The sequence below is a fragment of the Puntigrus tetrazona genome, chromosome 3 (assembly GCF_018831695.1).
Source record: "Puntigrus tetrazona isolate hp1 chromosome 3, ASM1883169v1, whole genome shotgun sequence".
NCBI lineage: Eukaryota > Metazoa > Chordata > Actinopteri > Cypriniformes > Cyprinidae > Puntigrus > Puntigrus tetrazona.
In genome coordinates, this window is record NC_056701.1 from 549,892 (window position 1) to 564,948 (window position 15,057).

General features: G+C 37.9%; 1 pseudogene; it reads left to right on the top strand.

The window, feature by feature from the left end:
• Nucleotides 1-3,812: 3,812 nt before the first annotated feature.
• Nucleotides 3,813-14,622, top strand: LOC122329751 (annotated as a pseudogene).
• The last annotated feature ends 435 nt before the right edge of the window (nt 14,623-15,057 follow it).

Here is a 15,057-nt window from a genome sequence, read left to right on the forward strand (position 1 = left end):
AATCCCAATATTTTTCATATGAGGATATAAAGCATGAAAGAGTTTAGCTCCTCATTACTTGAGCAAACTCTTATCACATTATAGTTCTTCATGTCTGCATCATTCTCAAAACTCTGTTTCTTTGCATATTTTTCAAACATCAGCAATGCTACTGCGGAGAGCAGATCCTTTCTCTGCTTTAAACTGGAACAATCTCCCTAACACGTTTGGAGCAGACACTCCATCCAGTTTAAATCTAGATTGAGAACTCATCTCTTTAACCAGGCTTACATATAACACCGCTTTGTCTAATATTTCAAATCTAGTAAAAGGTTAGGCTGCATTAGATGGGTCATTTAAAGTCAGGCTTTCCTATAACACCAGCTTTCACCATTGCATTGTTGAAGAGCGTTATCTCAGCACTAATAGTTTGATTCTTTTTCCTGTTCCGAGATTTATGAACAGCAGATCTCGTCTATATCAGATTAGATGTGGATCATCACCTAGAGTAACATCTACAACACTCATCACCCAGACAGTCCTCAGGAGCAGAGACCAGAACAGATGAACCCTACTGTACAGCCTGTACTGGTTATTTGGGGACAGTAAATCAAGCTGGACCATGACACACTAAATCAATACATGTGAATTGCACTCTTCCGAAGATTGGAGTGTTTAACCTCATTATACGATAGCCTATTCTTTATTTAAAATCGTATAGTAAGCAATACAATTAAATTGTTGTTAAAGAAAGTACTAAATAAAGTAGCAACCGATCACACAGTGAGTCCCCAGGACCTCAGTTTTGCGTCTCATCCAAGGCCGTCTGTTTTGTACGAGTATAGTGTTTCCATCACTGGCTAAACTGGGTAGGGCTGTATATTGACAAGGATCTAGAATCTGATACAGGGTTGTGATACAATATTTTTGCATTATTGTGAACAAGGCAATACATTAGGATATTTCTTATGTTAGGAATGGGATATAATTTTAGGAAAGTTATTTGTTCCACCAACCTTATCAAAGCATAGCAAAATAAGTAATAACACAACCAGTCACACAGTAGACTCTGCATTTGGGTCAATCAGTACCTGTTAACATTTTGAACAGTTTTTGTTTTGGAGAACAACATTAGGCAGCATGAGTAGAACATTTTGTTTAAATAATTAAACAAATTATCCTTAGATGAATCGGTCCTGAATATGCACTGGTAAAGAGTCAGGTTCACTGTCGGGTCACTAGCAGTGTAAACAAGTCTGTTTACATCTGGATTAAAATCAGTGTGACTCCTGTCTGTTCTGTCTATTTTCTTGAATGAAACAGCGTTTGATCAGAAGCTTAGTAGGTCGTGGAACTCTGAGAAATAATGTAATTCAATCTGATGATGTTGTTCATGCTGGTCAGTGTTTACAGTGTTTGTCTCACTGGATCATATCTCACCTGTGAATAAATGTCTAACATCAGACGGATGAAAATTCGGAGTGCGATTATAATAATTTACAACGCAGCTTTATTTTCACTTGCCGAACACTGATATACTATCTATTGATTCATTCTGTTTGAATTTTCATATCAGCCTAGAAGTCACAACTTTTCATTGTCCACCAAGTCTTAGTGGGATCTCACTTTACAGAAGGAGTTAAATGGGACAGATATCCAAGCTCTTTGCAGTGGCTCTGAATCTGATCACTGGTCAAATTGGATTAACCATGTATGCTAAGCTATGCTAAGGTGCTATCTTGAACCCAGAGATGTTTGAATAGATTCAGAAACAGTAAGGCACAGAGTTAACTGGGTTGGAGAGTGAGCTATTTCCAAGACCCACCTTAATCTTTTATTTCACCCCTGCGACGTCAAGCATAATCATTTGAAATAAACAACTAATAAAGAAACCTGAGAATTAAAGGGGGTGAGAAATTCATGGCCAATTCAAGCAAAACCATGAACAAAGTCAAAACAGTGTATAAAAGGTGCAGCGTGAATTGGGCTTCACACTGGTCATATTATCTCACCTGGGGTCAAGTCATTGGATCATTGCTAATTAAGGAGAGTTTATTCATGGGCAGTCCTCTTCAGAGACACAGCTACAGTCAGGAGATGAAAGTTAGTGTCCACAAAAAGAAAGTCTGCTCCACATGCAAGCAATATTTTAGAATGATTTGTGTGTGCTGAAATACTTCTTAACATTGAAGAATATGCTCACAAAACTCAACACAGAAAAATCTGCCGTGTTTAATGTATGATCTTTTATTTGTAGAAATTTGCTGCAGCTACAGTGTTGTGGCCAATGTGTGCATTAAAACAAGCAATGCAAAGTATATGGCCTACACAAATTAGAAGTCATTAGAATTCGTTACTGAATAGAGGTTTATTCATGGGCGGTCACTCTTCAGAGACACACAGCTGTGGTCAGGGAGATCTCTCTCTGTTCTCCATGCCAGAAACTGACTTACACCTTGTGTGAAACATAAGAAGAAGAAATGTTTGATGCTCTACTGACTGTAGTGGAAGAAAGATCTAAAAACCTTTCAGAAGAAGTGATCATCAGTAGTGTTTCACGAGGGTGATGTGTGTGTTTATAGGACAAACTGAATGCTTTTCATAGAGTAACTTTAAATATAAACTGATGGTTGTCATTTAAGTTTTAAGTTGTCGATTTGTTTGATATTTGCCTTAAATCTGCAGGCGGACTGTATCTTTGGCTAGCGTATTAATTTCTCCTGAAAAAAGCATATAGTGTATTCCAGCTGTTAAGAGACTGAGGATAGTTAAAGTTAGGGATGATTCACTTTGAGATTCTAACCCGTTCTAGTGCGTCAGAACTTTCTCTGAAAAGGAAAAAATCATGCAGAGAGAAATAAATTAAACCATATTGGAGTCATTAATGTATCGTTACGATGGGGTAAGGTTTAATTTAGATTTCTATCTGTATTTCTTCTCATAAAACTTCCCTATACCAACCATTATATGACTGACTGGACAGAATGGACTGACTTAAAAATCTCATAATTGGACCACTTTAGACTCCCCTAAACCAAATAAACTCATTTAACTTTACAATATAACTATAACTGTATTCTTTAATGACCTTCATAATGAGGCTAGTTTCCTCTTTTTTTTGTAAAATGCAGAAACAGTGTGCCCCGTGCGTATAGTTAAACGTGACATAGAAATGCATTAATGCAATATTTTAAGTGTTTTCTGATATCTACTTAAAAAGTGGAGTTTATTGGTTTTAGGAAGTCTAAAGTGACCAAAATTGAGATTTTTAAGTCAAACCGATCAGTCCGTCAGTCATATAATATAGGTCAGTATAGGAAATTTTTTCTATGAGAAGAAAAAAAACATACAGAGAGAAATCTAAATTAAACCTTACCCCATCGTAACGATACATTAATGACCTAATATGGTTTAATTTGTATTTCTCTCTGCATGATTTTTCCTTTCATAGAAAGTTCTGACGCACTAGAACGGTTAGAATCTCAAAGTGAACTATCCCTTTAACTTTAACTATCCCTTAGTCTCTTAACAGCTGGAATACACTACATAGCTTTTTTCAGGAGAAATTAATACTAGCCAAAGATAACAGTCCGTCTGCAGATTTAAGGCAAATATCAAACAAAATCGATTAACTTAAAACTTAAAATGACAACCATCAGTTTATATTTAAAGTTACTTATGAAAAGATCTGAAGCTTGTCCTATAAACACACACACATCACCCACGTAAACACTACTGATGACCGCTCTTCTTCTGAAAGGTTTTCAGATCTTCTTCCACTACAGTCAGTAGAGCATCAAACATTTCTTCTCTTATGTTTCCATACGAAGGTGTGAAGTCAGTTTCTCATTATGGAGAACAGAGAGAGATCTCCTGACTACAGCTGTGTGTCTCTGAAGAGTGACCGCTCCATGAATAAACCTCCTTTATTCAGTAACGACCCAATGACCTCTGACCCCAGGTAGGCCATACTTTTGCATTGCTTGCTTCATCGCACACACACACACACTGTGAAATATGGGGTTAAATTTCTGCATGTTAAAAGATCATACATTAAACACGCAAGGTGGATTTTTCCCGGTGAGTTTTGTGGAGCATATTCTTCACGCAAAGAAGTATTTCAGCACACACAAATCAATTTTAAAATACGTTTCTGCATGTGAGCAGACCTTCTCTTTGTGACACTAACTTTCATCTCCTGACCGCAGCTGTGTGTCTCTGAAGAGTGACCGCTCCATGAATAAACCTCCTTTAATTAGCAATGATCCAATGACCTCTGACCCCAGGTGAGATATGATCCAGTGTGAAGCTCAATTCACGCTGCACCTTTATACACTGTTTTGACTTTGTTCTCATGTGTTTTGCTGAATGGTCATGAATTTCTCACCCCCTTTAATTCCTCAGGTTTCTTTTATTGTTGTTTATTTCTAAATGATTGTTTTTCGTCCTGACGTCGCAGGGGTGAAATAAAAGATTGCGTGGCTTTTTGGAAATAGGCTCGTTCTCCAACTCAGTTAACAACTTCAGTTTTACTTTTTCTGAATCTATTCAGCCGATCTCTGGGTCTGGCGATAGCACCTTTAGCATAGCTTAGCATACATTATTGAATCCAATTGGACCAGTAGCATCGTATTCAGAAATGACCAAAGAGTTTGGATATCTGTCCCATTTAACTCTTCTGTAGTTATATCCTGTACTAAGACTGGTGGACAATGAAAAGTTGTGACTTTCTAGGCTGATATGAAAATTAAAATGAATGAATCAATAATAGATAGTATATCAGTGTTAAACAAGTGAAAATAAAGCTGCGTTAAAATTATAACGTACCTCCTCCGGACTTTCATCCGTCTGATGTTAGACATTTATTCACAGGTGAGATATGATCCAGTGTGAAGGCAAACACTGTAAACACTGACCAGCATGAACAACATCATCAGATTGAATTACATTATTTCTCAGATGCTCCACGACCTGACGGTTTCTGATCAAACGCAGCGTTCATTGAAGAAAACACAGAACAGACAGGAGTCACACTGATTTTAATCCAGATGTAAACAGACTTGTTTACACTGTTAGTGACCCGACAGTGAACCTGACTTTACCAGTATTTTCAGGACCGATTCATCTGCTGATAATTTGTTTAACTTATTTAAACAAAATGTTCTACCTCATGCTGCCCAATGTTGTCCTCCAAAACAAAAACTGTTTAAATGTTAACAGGTACTGATCAAGCGCAAATGCAGAGTCTACTGTGTGACTGGTTAAAATATTATTTATTTTGCTAAGGTTTTTGATAAGGTTGGGTGTAATAACAACTTTCCTAAAATTATATCCTATTCCTAACATAAGAAATATCCCAATGTATTGCCTTGTTCACAATGTATTGCAAAAATATTGTATCACAACCCCTGTATCGTATCTCTAGATCCTTGCCAATATACAGCCCTACCCAGTTTAGTCAGTGATGGAAACACTATACTGTACAAAACAGGACGGCCTTTGAATGAGACGTTAAACTGAGGTCCTGACTCACTGTGATCAAGTCAAGTTACCTTTATTTCTATAGTGCCTTTAACAACACCAATTGTGTATTGGTTACTTTACCATTTCAAATAGAAGAATAGTGTCAGTAATGTATAATGAGGTTAAACACTCAATCTTCAGTTAGAGGCAATTCATTATTGGATTTAGTGGTGTCATGGTCAGCTTGATTTACTGTCCCCAAATAACTCAGTACAGGACAGTTAGGTGAAAGGTTCATCTGGTTCCCCTGGTCTCGTTCCGAGGACTGTCTGGTGATGAGTGCTGTAGATGTCATCTCTAGGTGATGATCCACATCTGATCTGGATATTAGACGAGATCTGTTGTCTGCGGTAACCTTGGAACAGGAACGAATCAAACTAATATAAGCAAAGATAACGTCCTTCTAACAATGTAACAAGTAAATGGTGTTATAGAAAGTTTTTCTAGACTCTGGTTGACCTAATTAATGCAGCCTAACTCTTTACTAGATTTAAATATTAGAGTTGTGTTAGTGTTACATGTAAGCCTGGTTAAAGAGATGAGTCTTTAATCTAGATTTAAACTGACAGAGTGTGTCTGCCTCCAAAACGGTGTTAGGAGATTGTTCCAGAGTTTAGGTGCTAAGTAGGAAAAGGATCTGCTCTCCGCAGTTGATTGTTGATGTTTTAGGTATTATGAAACAGCCAGAGTTTTGAGAATGACGCAGACATGAAGAGCTATAATGTGATAAGAGTTTGCTCAAGTAATGAGGAGCTAAACCTTTCATGGCTTTATATCCCCATATGAAAATACGTTGGGATTATATTAACGTAATGAATTGTTATTATTATTACTACTTACATCTACAGTATGTTAATGCTCAATGGCCACCTGAGCTGATCATGGTTGCTCTTGTTAATGCTGGTGTTTATACCAACTCTGCTGAATGGGTCACTGTGTGATCAAATACAATAGAACCATGTATTTTAAAATGAGAATAAGAATTATGTCTGTGTGTATATCAGGATCTTCAGGAGGAGGAAGAGGTCTTCATATGCAGATACCAGTTGTGTGTCTCTGAAGAGCTTCAGATTCATGCTTGATCCTCATCATTTCAGTAATCATCTGATGATGTGTAATCCCAGGTGAGGATAAATGATTTATGGGACAATACAAGACTCAATAAACACACATGCACTTACATAGAAAAAATACTAAGTAAAAAAACTTGCAGTGAAAATGTAAGAGATAAATTTAAAATCATGACAATATCTAATAATTGTATAAAACAAGACTAAGCAAAATGATTTAACTAGAATATGAAAAGCACACAAAGTTTTGTTATTAAACTCCATTAATTACAAACAGTGATCTGCCATTAATGTACTCTATTCACTGATTGTGAGCTGCTGTGAAACCATGAGAAATTATACTGAAAATACAAGACTAACATCTCTGTCGATGTAGATTTTAATTTATACGTCCTTTTGTTTATAGATCTTATTTAATCTGTTTTTTCTTTAGGTATTTCAGCAGAGCAGATCGAGATGGAAGCTTTCAAGAAGCTGCCCATGTCTTCTGTCTGAACAACATGAACGTTACAGTGTCTGTGAATAAACATGATCAGCCAGTGAAGGATAAACTACAGAGAGTCAAAGACCAGTTCAAAACCAGCATGAAGAAGAAATATGAGAGATTATTTGAGGGAATGACACTCCAGGGAATGAAAGCCTCCTGGACAGGATCTACACACAGCTCTACATCATAGAGGAGAGAGTGAAGAGGAGTGAATGAAGAACATGAGGTGTTACAGATAGAGAACACAACCAGAATACAAAGCTCACAAGACACTTCAATCCACTGCAATGAAATCTTTAAAGCCTCACCTGAACCAGGATGTGAGGAGAAAGACCAGATCAAGACTGTTCTTACTAAAGGCATTGCTGGAATTGGAAAAACCGTCTCTGTGCAGAAGTTCATTCTGGACTGGGCCGAGGAAAAGCCAATCAGGATGTCGATTTCATGTTTGTGCTTCCATTTCGAGAGTTGAACTTGATCAGAGATCATCAGTACAGTCTTCACAGACTTCTGCTGGACTTTCATCCTGAACTTCAAAATCTGGACTCAAAGATTTATGAGGAGTGTAAAATTGTGTTCATCTTTGATGGTCTGGATGAAAGCAGAATCCACTGATGTTTTCAGATTATCAGAAGGTTTGTGATGTGACTGAGACTTCATTGGTGGGTGTGTTGATGTCAAACCTCATAAAAGGAGAGCTGCTTCCCTCTGCTCTCATCTGGATCACCTCCAGACCAGCAGCAGCCAATCAGATCCCTCCCGAGTACATCAACCGTCTGACAGAAATACAGGGGTTCACTGATCCTCAGAAGGAGGAATATTTCCGGAAGAGAATCAGTGACCAGCATCAAGCCAGCAGAATCATCTCACACATTAGAAGAACAAGAAGCCTCCACATCATGTGCCACATCCCTGTCTTCTGCTGGATCTCATCCACTGTGCTTCAGAAGCTCCTGGAAGAAGATCTGAGTGCAGAAATCCCTCAAACTCTGACTGAAATGTACATCCACTTCCTGCTGATTCAGATCAACACGAGGAGCCAGAAGTATGAAGAGAAACATCCAAAGGAACTCCTGCAGTCCAACAGAGAAGTGATTGTGAAACTAGCTGACGTGGCTTTCAGACAGCTGATGAAGGGCAATGTGATGTTTTATGAGGAGGACCTGATTGAGAGCGGTATAGATGTCACTGGCGCTTCCAGTGTATTCTGGGATTTGCACTGAGATCTTTAAGGAGGAATCTGTGATTCATCAGAGGAAGGTCTACAGCTTCATCCATCTGAGCATTCAGGAGTTTCTTGCTGCTTTTTATCTGTTTTACTGCTATTTAACAAAGAACAAGAAGCCACTGGAGATTTTTCTGCATGGATTTAAATGTAACAGATTTAAAGTCTCGCTGTATAATCTAATAAGATCAGCGGTAAATAAAGCACTCCAGAGTGAGAATGGACACCTGGATCTGTTCCTGCGGTTCTTGCTGGGCGTCACACTGAAGTCCAATCAGAGACTCTTACAGGATCTACTGTCACACACCGAGAACAGATCAGAGAGCATCAAAGAAACCACACAGGACATTAAAGATAAGATCAAAGATGCATATAATAGTTATCATCTCTCAGCTGGTCAATCCATCAATCTGTTCCTCTGTCTACTGGAAGTGAAAGATCAGACTCTGTCCAGAGAGATTCAGGAGTTTGTGAAATCAGACAAACACTCAGAGAAGAAACTCTCTCCTTCTCACTGCTCAGCAATCTCCTACATGCTTCAGATGTCAGATGAGCCTCTGGATGAGTTGGACCTCAAGAAATACAACACATCAGATGAGGAGAGAAGACGACTGATACCAGCTGTGATCAATTGCAGAAAAGCTCAGTAAGTGTTTAATAGTTAACTTAATTAGCCAATTCACCTTTATTTATATAGCACCTTTAACAAATAAGATTGCATCATAAGCACTTAAAAGTGTCAAGTAGGAAAATAAAGTGTCAGTGTAGACAGGATTACATTACATTACATTTTTATTTAACTGCATTTCATGTGCATTATTGATGTAATGGCTCAGCTCAGTTCAGTTTAAATCGAGACTGTGCTATCAAGTTGACAGTATCACTGGACATTACTGATCCACATCTGATCCTGATACGGACTGGATCTGGTGGCTGCAGTGGCCTTGGAATACGAAAAGAAACAAGAGACAAATATTAGCACAGATGCCGTTTTTTCTTATGATGTAACAAGTAGCCTACATCATGTTATTGGAAGATTTTAATATTAGAAGCGTATTAATGTTACATTTAAGCCAGTTTAAAGAGACGTGTCTTCAATCTAGATTTAAACTGACAGAGAGTGTCTGCCTCCCGAACAGTGTTAGGGAGATTGATCCAGAGTTTAGGTGCTAGATAGGAAGAGGATCTGCCACCCACCAAAGACATGGAGGATTATAAGGGATAAAAGAGTACAGTACAGTACAGAGGTACTAAATCATTCGGGGCTAACTGATGAAGAAGAGTTGACAGAGTAGACATCAATGGTTGAAGTATTCTACATTATTTGGCCTCAGAATTTTTCTGATTTTAGCAGTAAGAAATTACTCATCAGCCATTTTTTTTTTTTATAGTGAGGACATTTATTATAGGAGGACTTTGTTTAACACTGTCAAAGCATCCAGTTGATATGTTGAAGGAAATTGCACAGAATGTGTTTTTGCCAGTTGTCCGTGGCAATTATTGTTTATCCAATTAATCGGGAAAAAAACTATTGTCAATTAATCGAATATCAAAATAATCATTACACAAAATAAAATGTGGCAATTTTCTAGGCGGATAAAAGTTAACTATAATGTATGGCAGAAGAGCACTTTAGCACAGAAACTCACGAAAACTCACCCTGTCTCTTCCGTCAACGTGAGAATCTTACTGCACCAAGGTGCACCCTTGATAAATATGATAAACGAAGGCTGTCTTTCTGCATTCTGTCTGAATCTGTATTGTTAATCCTTTTGATCTTTTATGCTAAAAAAAATAACACAAACTATGAGAATTTAAAACAAAAATCAATATCAGAAAAAGTTTTTTTTTTTTTTTGACACAAATATTTGCATTTACATACAGTATCTCCTTCATTTTCATAGGTTAGAAGTTAACTTATATGTTAAAAATATGTTAACTTATGCTAGGCCAACTGCCACGTTACACCATAATTGTTTTTTTTTAGATACAGCATGTCCATTTTATTCTAGTAACAAATATATTCCAGCTGTGTGACTGAACGTACATTTGTGTGATTCCAGGATTTGGTTATCGGTGGTAATTTAGTATCCATAAGTTTAATTGTGGGTCTGGAAATACAGTGGTGTGACTGAGTCCTCTATCGTCCAGAGAGTGTGTGATGATGATGATGAGAATTTCTAATTGCAGATCTGAGCTGCTTGGAGAATTCAATTGCATCTTGAAATTATTTTTTCACCAGTGAAAACAGAGGCGTTAACGAGCAAAAACTAATTTTAAATTACATAAACTATTGTGAAAATCCATTGACATTTTCGACAACAAATAAAAGCGAGATGAAAATGTTAGGGAGGGATGATTTGAGATAAGATTCATTCAGAACGAATCTGCTGCGTGGTTCAGAGGTTAGATGCGTAACTTTCATTCCAACATAGAAACTATTGATCTCTCCTGCAGGACATAAACCAACATATACTTACTGCACGCGTCTCAAACCTTCATAAATCTCACTATGTGGGTGTAAGGAAAGAGGAGGCATATGCAGGCATATTAGATGATGCAAAAGAGAACTCAATTTAGTCCGGTTTCTGAGCGCAGACACTGAAGCTTGTACACACTCAATGGAGAAATACACACAAAATGATGTCGAATTGTCCGTTTTGTCAACCATTCACGTAAACATAGTATATTTCGCTTTAAGTGAACGTAAACGGTAGAGAGAACATGTACATTTCATCCGTGAATTTGGTTTTAAAGATATAGCAGCCTAATTCAGTTGCTATTGTCCAAGTCACTGATGTTAATCAAGCAACTGAAGTAAAATCACTCACTGTTCTTGACTGAATCACATGCTTTAGTACTTAGTAGTTCTAAAGATTTATAAAAATGTATTTATATAAATAAATTAATATGTCTGCTTGAAATAAAGAATAATATGGTAAAAAAGTTGTTACAAAGAATGCATAACTAGCCTATAAAACCAGAAGTATTTCACTGAAAAGAAAACCATGTTCTTGTTCTTTATGAGAAGTCTTCCCCGAGGACAGAAAGTTGGCAACCCTCTATAAAAGTTTGTTGTTTTGTTATTTCTTACATTTTATTTCATCTCTTCTAGACTTTCTGGCTGTGATCTCTCAGATCAGCATTGTGAAATTGTGTCTTCAGCTCTACAATCACTAAACTGTGTCCTGAGAGAGCTGGATCTGAGTAACAATCACCTGCAGGCCTCTGGTGTAAAGCTGATTTCTGATGGACTGAAGAGTCAAAACTGTCCGCTGCAGATACTCAGGTATTTAAGAAAATTATGGTCAGCTAGTCAAAATATCTGTAGATGACCTGATGGTGTATGTGTCTGTAGATCAGCGAGGGGCAACTGGTGGCCCGTGGGCAGCCTGCAGTGTCTTTTAGTATAACCTGCTGGATCATATTAGACTTGGATGATTAATTTTAAAACATTTGAAAATCAAGTCACGTACAGATTGATTTCTATTTATAATGTTAATATTATCCCTAACCAGTAGAGGTTGAAGATAGCCACTCCACGTATATTCATTTCATGGATCATGGATGATCTTTTTACCAAGTTCAAGGGTATACTCGTATGTTTGGATTGTTTTGAAATCAGTTTTTTTATTTCAATTGTTATCACACCACTGCTCAAGCAACGTAGACCCCACAGTTTCCTCAACTTTCAAAGGTAAAATGCATTAGTCAACAAAAGCATTTTGCCAAATGCATTTAAAAAGTCTACGATTGCTGCAGGATTGGTGTCCAGCCGTCACTGTGTAACGTTTCTACAGTTATGAAACCCGATGGCAGAGAACAAATGAATTAATTTTTTCTGTTGGTCACTAATAAAAAAGGACCTCTGTACATTTTGTTTGTCACAAGTTTACAGACTGTATAATTGACATGTCTACATTGGCTTGTTGGGATAATGTTTCTTTGCACTGACAACAATGTTTTCCTTCTGATTTAACATAACTGCGTAAGTTCATAGTTAATGAAATCTTTGAAAACAAATTACATTAGGAAGTTAAGACGGTGAAAAAGGTGTGAAGATGTGGATTAGTAATCTGGCCCCTGTGTTTGCTCTGCTCTTTTTTTAGTCTTGCTGGCTGTAATCTCACTGCTCAGTGTTGTGAGAGTTTATCATCAGCTCTACAATCCTCAAACTGTGTCCTGAAAGAGCTGGATCTGAGTAGCAATGACCTGCAGGACTCTTGCGTAAAATTTATTTCTGATGGACTAAAGAGTCGTAACTGTCACCTGGAGATATTGAGGTATTTAAGAACATATAAGTGATTGTTGTGTGTGTGTGTCTGTAGTTGATCTGACTGTGTGTCTGTAGGTTGTCAGGCTGTATGGTGACGGAGCAAGGCTGTGGTTATTTGTCTTCAGCTCTGAGTGAAAACCCCTCACACCTGAGAGAGCTGGATCTGAGCTACAATCATCCAGGAGATTCAGGAGTGCAGCTGCTCAAACACAAACTGGAGGATCCAGACTACAAACTGCAGATACTCAAGTATTTAAAACCTTTTTAGACATACTGAACGTGTGTATGTGTGTGATGCAGATCTACAGTAATGTGTGCTTGTATGTTTATAGTGTGGATCATGGAGGAGAGAACATGATGAGAGCGGGACTACGAAAGTGTAGGTCTACGAACACAAACACACACAGATTGTTGTTTTTCTTATGAACTTTAATTGTATAATTAAGGGTTAATTCACCCAAAATCTCTCATCCTCATGTCCTTCCAAACCTATAAGACCTTGATTAATCTTTGGAACACAAATTAAGATATTTGTGATGAAATCTAAGAGTTTTTAGACCCTGCATAGATGTAGCAAGAACATCTGTATAAAGTGTTACAGAACACAACACAAGTCTGCTTTAGTTTGAGCTCCAGACGTCTAGGACCAGCACTGCTACAAAGATCTGAATCTCTAGTTGCTGTTCAACAGCTTTCACTACAGTAGTGAGCACATTTGTGAATACTGAGCACATTCTGGACTTTACAAATATAGTCAAAGTTGTAAACCCACACAGACATCTTCACTGTTGTGTAGTTGTTGATATTTCTGTCTTCTTGTGTTCAGATGCCTGTGATCTCACACTGGATCCAAACACAGCAAACCCTCGACTCATTCTCTCTGAGGAGAACAGGAAGATCACATGTGTGAAAGATCATCAGCCGTGTCCTGATCATCCAGACAGATTTGATAACGATCCTCAGGTTCTGTGTGTTGGGAGTCTGACTGGACGCTGTTACTGGGAGACTGAATGGAAGAGACGTGCCGAAATATCAGTGTCATACACAGCTATCAACAGGAAAGGAGGGAGTGAATGTGAGTTTGGATTCAATGACAAGTCCTGGAGTCTGAACTGCTCTGATAAATTCTCTGTCTGTCACAACAAGAACGTCACTGATATACCTGCTGTGTGTTCATCCTCTAGTAGAGCAGGAGTGTATGTGGACGTGTCGGCCGGCTCTCTGTCCTTCTACAGTGTCTCTGACACACACACACTCACACACTTACACACATTTAACACCACATTCACTGAAGCCCTCTGTGCTGGATTTAGAGTTGATTCTGATTGTTCGGTGTCTCTGTGTGATATCAAATGATTTAGAGTCTCTCTGTAAATCCTGATGTTCACATGCACACAAACGTATCAAATCTCACATCGTTACATTTATATTCATTCGTTATTAGTTATTCTTTGTCTTATAAATCTTGGTGAGACAAACATAATGTTCTGAATCTTTAAGAAAGTGGTGAATACGTTATCTTAAGTATTTGTACATTAAAAACCCTGTTAATTTAAAAAAACTAGTGCCTAGATTTGCCTACATAATACAGTGATTCTGCAGTACACTTACTGTTATATGTAACTGTTTATTATTATACACTAAACAGTACTGTACTGTAGAAAATATAAGATGTACAGCATAACACTTTAGGTGTTTGATTGCCATTATAAAGTTTTTGTATTACTACTATAATCTCAAACTTTATGACTATAACCTCTTCTTCTAAAAAGGCATGATCAGAATTAGCATTTCTATTAGAACCAAATATATGTAGAGTTACAAATAATCTATAATCCTCTTTGTATCATTTGACGTGTCCATGAAAACTGCAGTTTTAATCGATGCATAATCATGTGATGGATAGCAGTTGAAATGAGGGCTAGATATGTGACGTGTAGAATGAAAGCTTATGACATATGCCATGTCACGGTGTGAATGAATGTTCGTGATTTTGATTATGGGATGTAGGAAACATTCTATAAAGTAAAGGACATTGCCGAGATGCTATCTCTAAATGGGATGGAAAGTTTGTTTCGTGTTTTTTGTAATTTATGCACGGAAGAAGAGCCGAACTGGGTTTAAACACCTTCGGGGAAAGCCCAAACCAGCTGTTTAAAACCTCAAAGCAAGAAGCTTTCGAGGAGAGAAAAAGAAAAGGAAGAGTTTTTCTCCATCGGAACAGTGCGCACTCCATCACTTGCGCTGCAACAACTCCACAAACCCTCTGTATGGAACGACTGGAAGCTGCCGCAACGTGAATCACTGACCTGCTCCAGCGTTCCTTCAGCAAGAACTCCATTGACCCTCTGCATCTTCAACTCTAGAAACTTCCAAAGCTGAGCAGCCCTCGACGAGAGACTGTCACGATCAAATCACCCTGGGAATCCCAAAGACGTTATCCAAGACAGAGCGCCACAACCAATCAGAGAAGCCAGGATTCCCTCAGAGAAGCCAG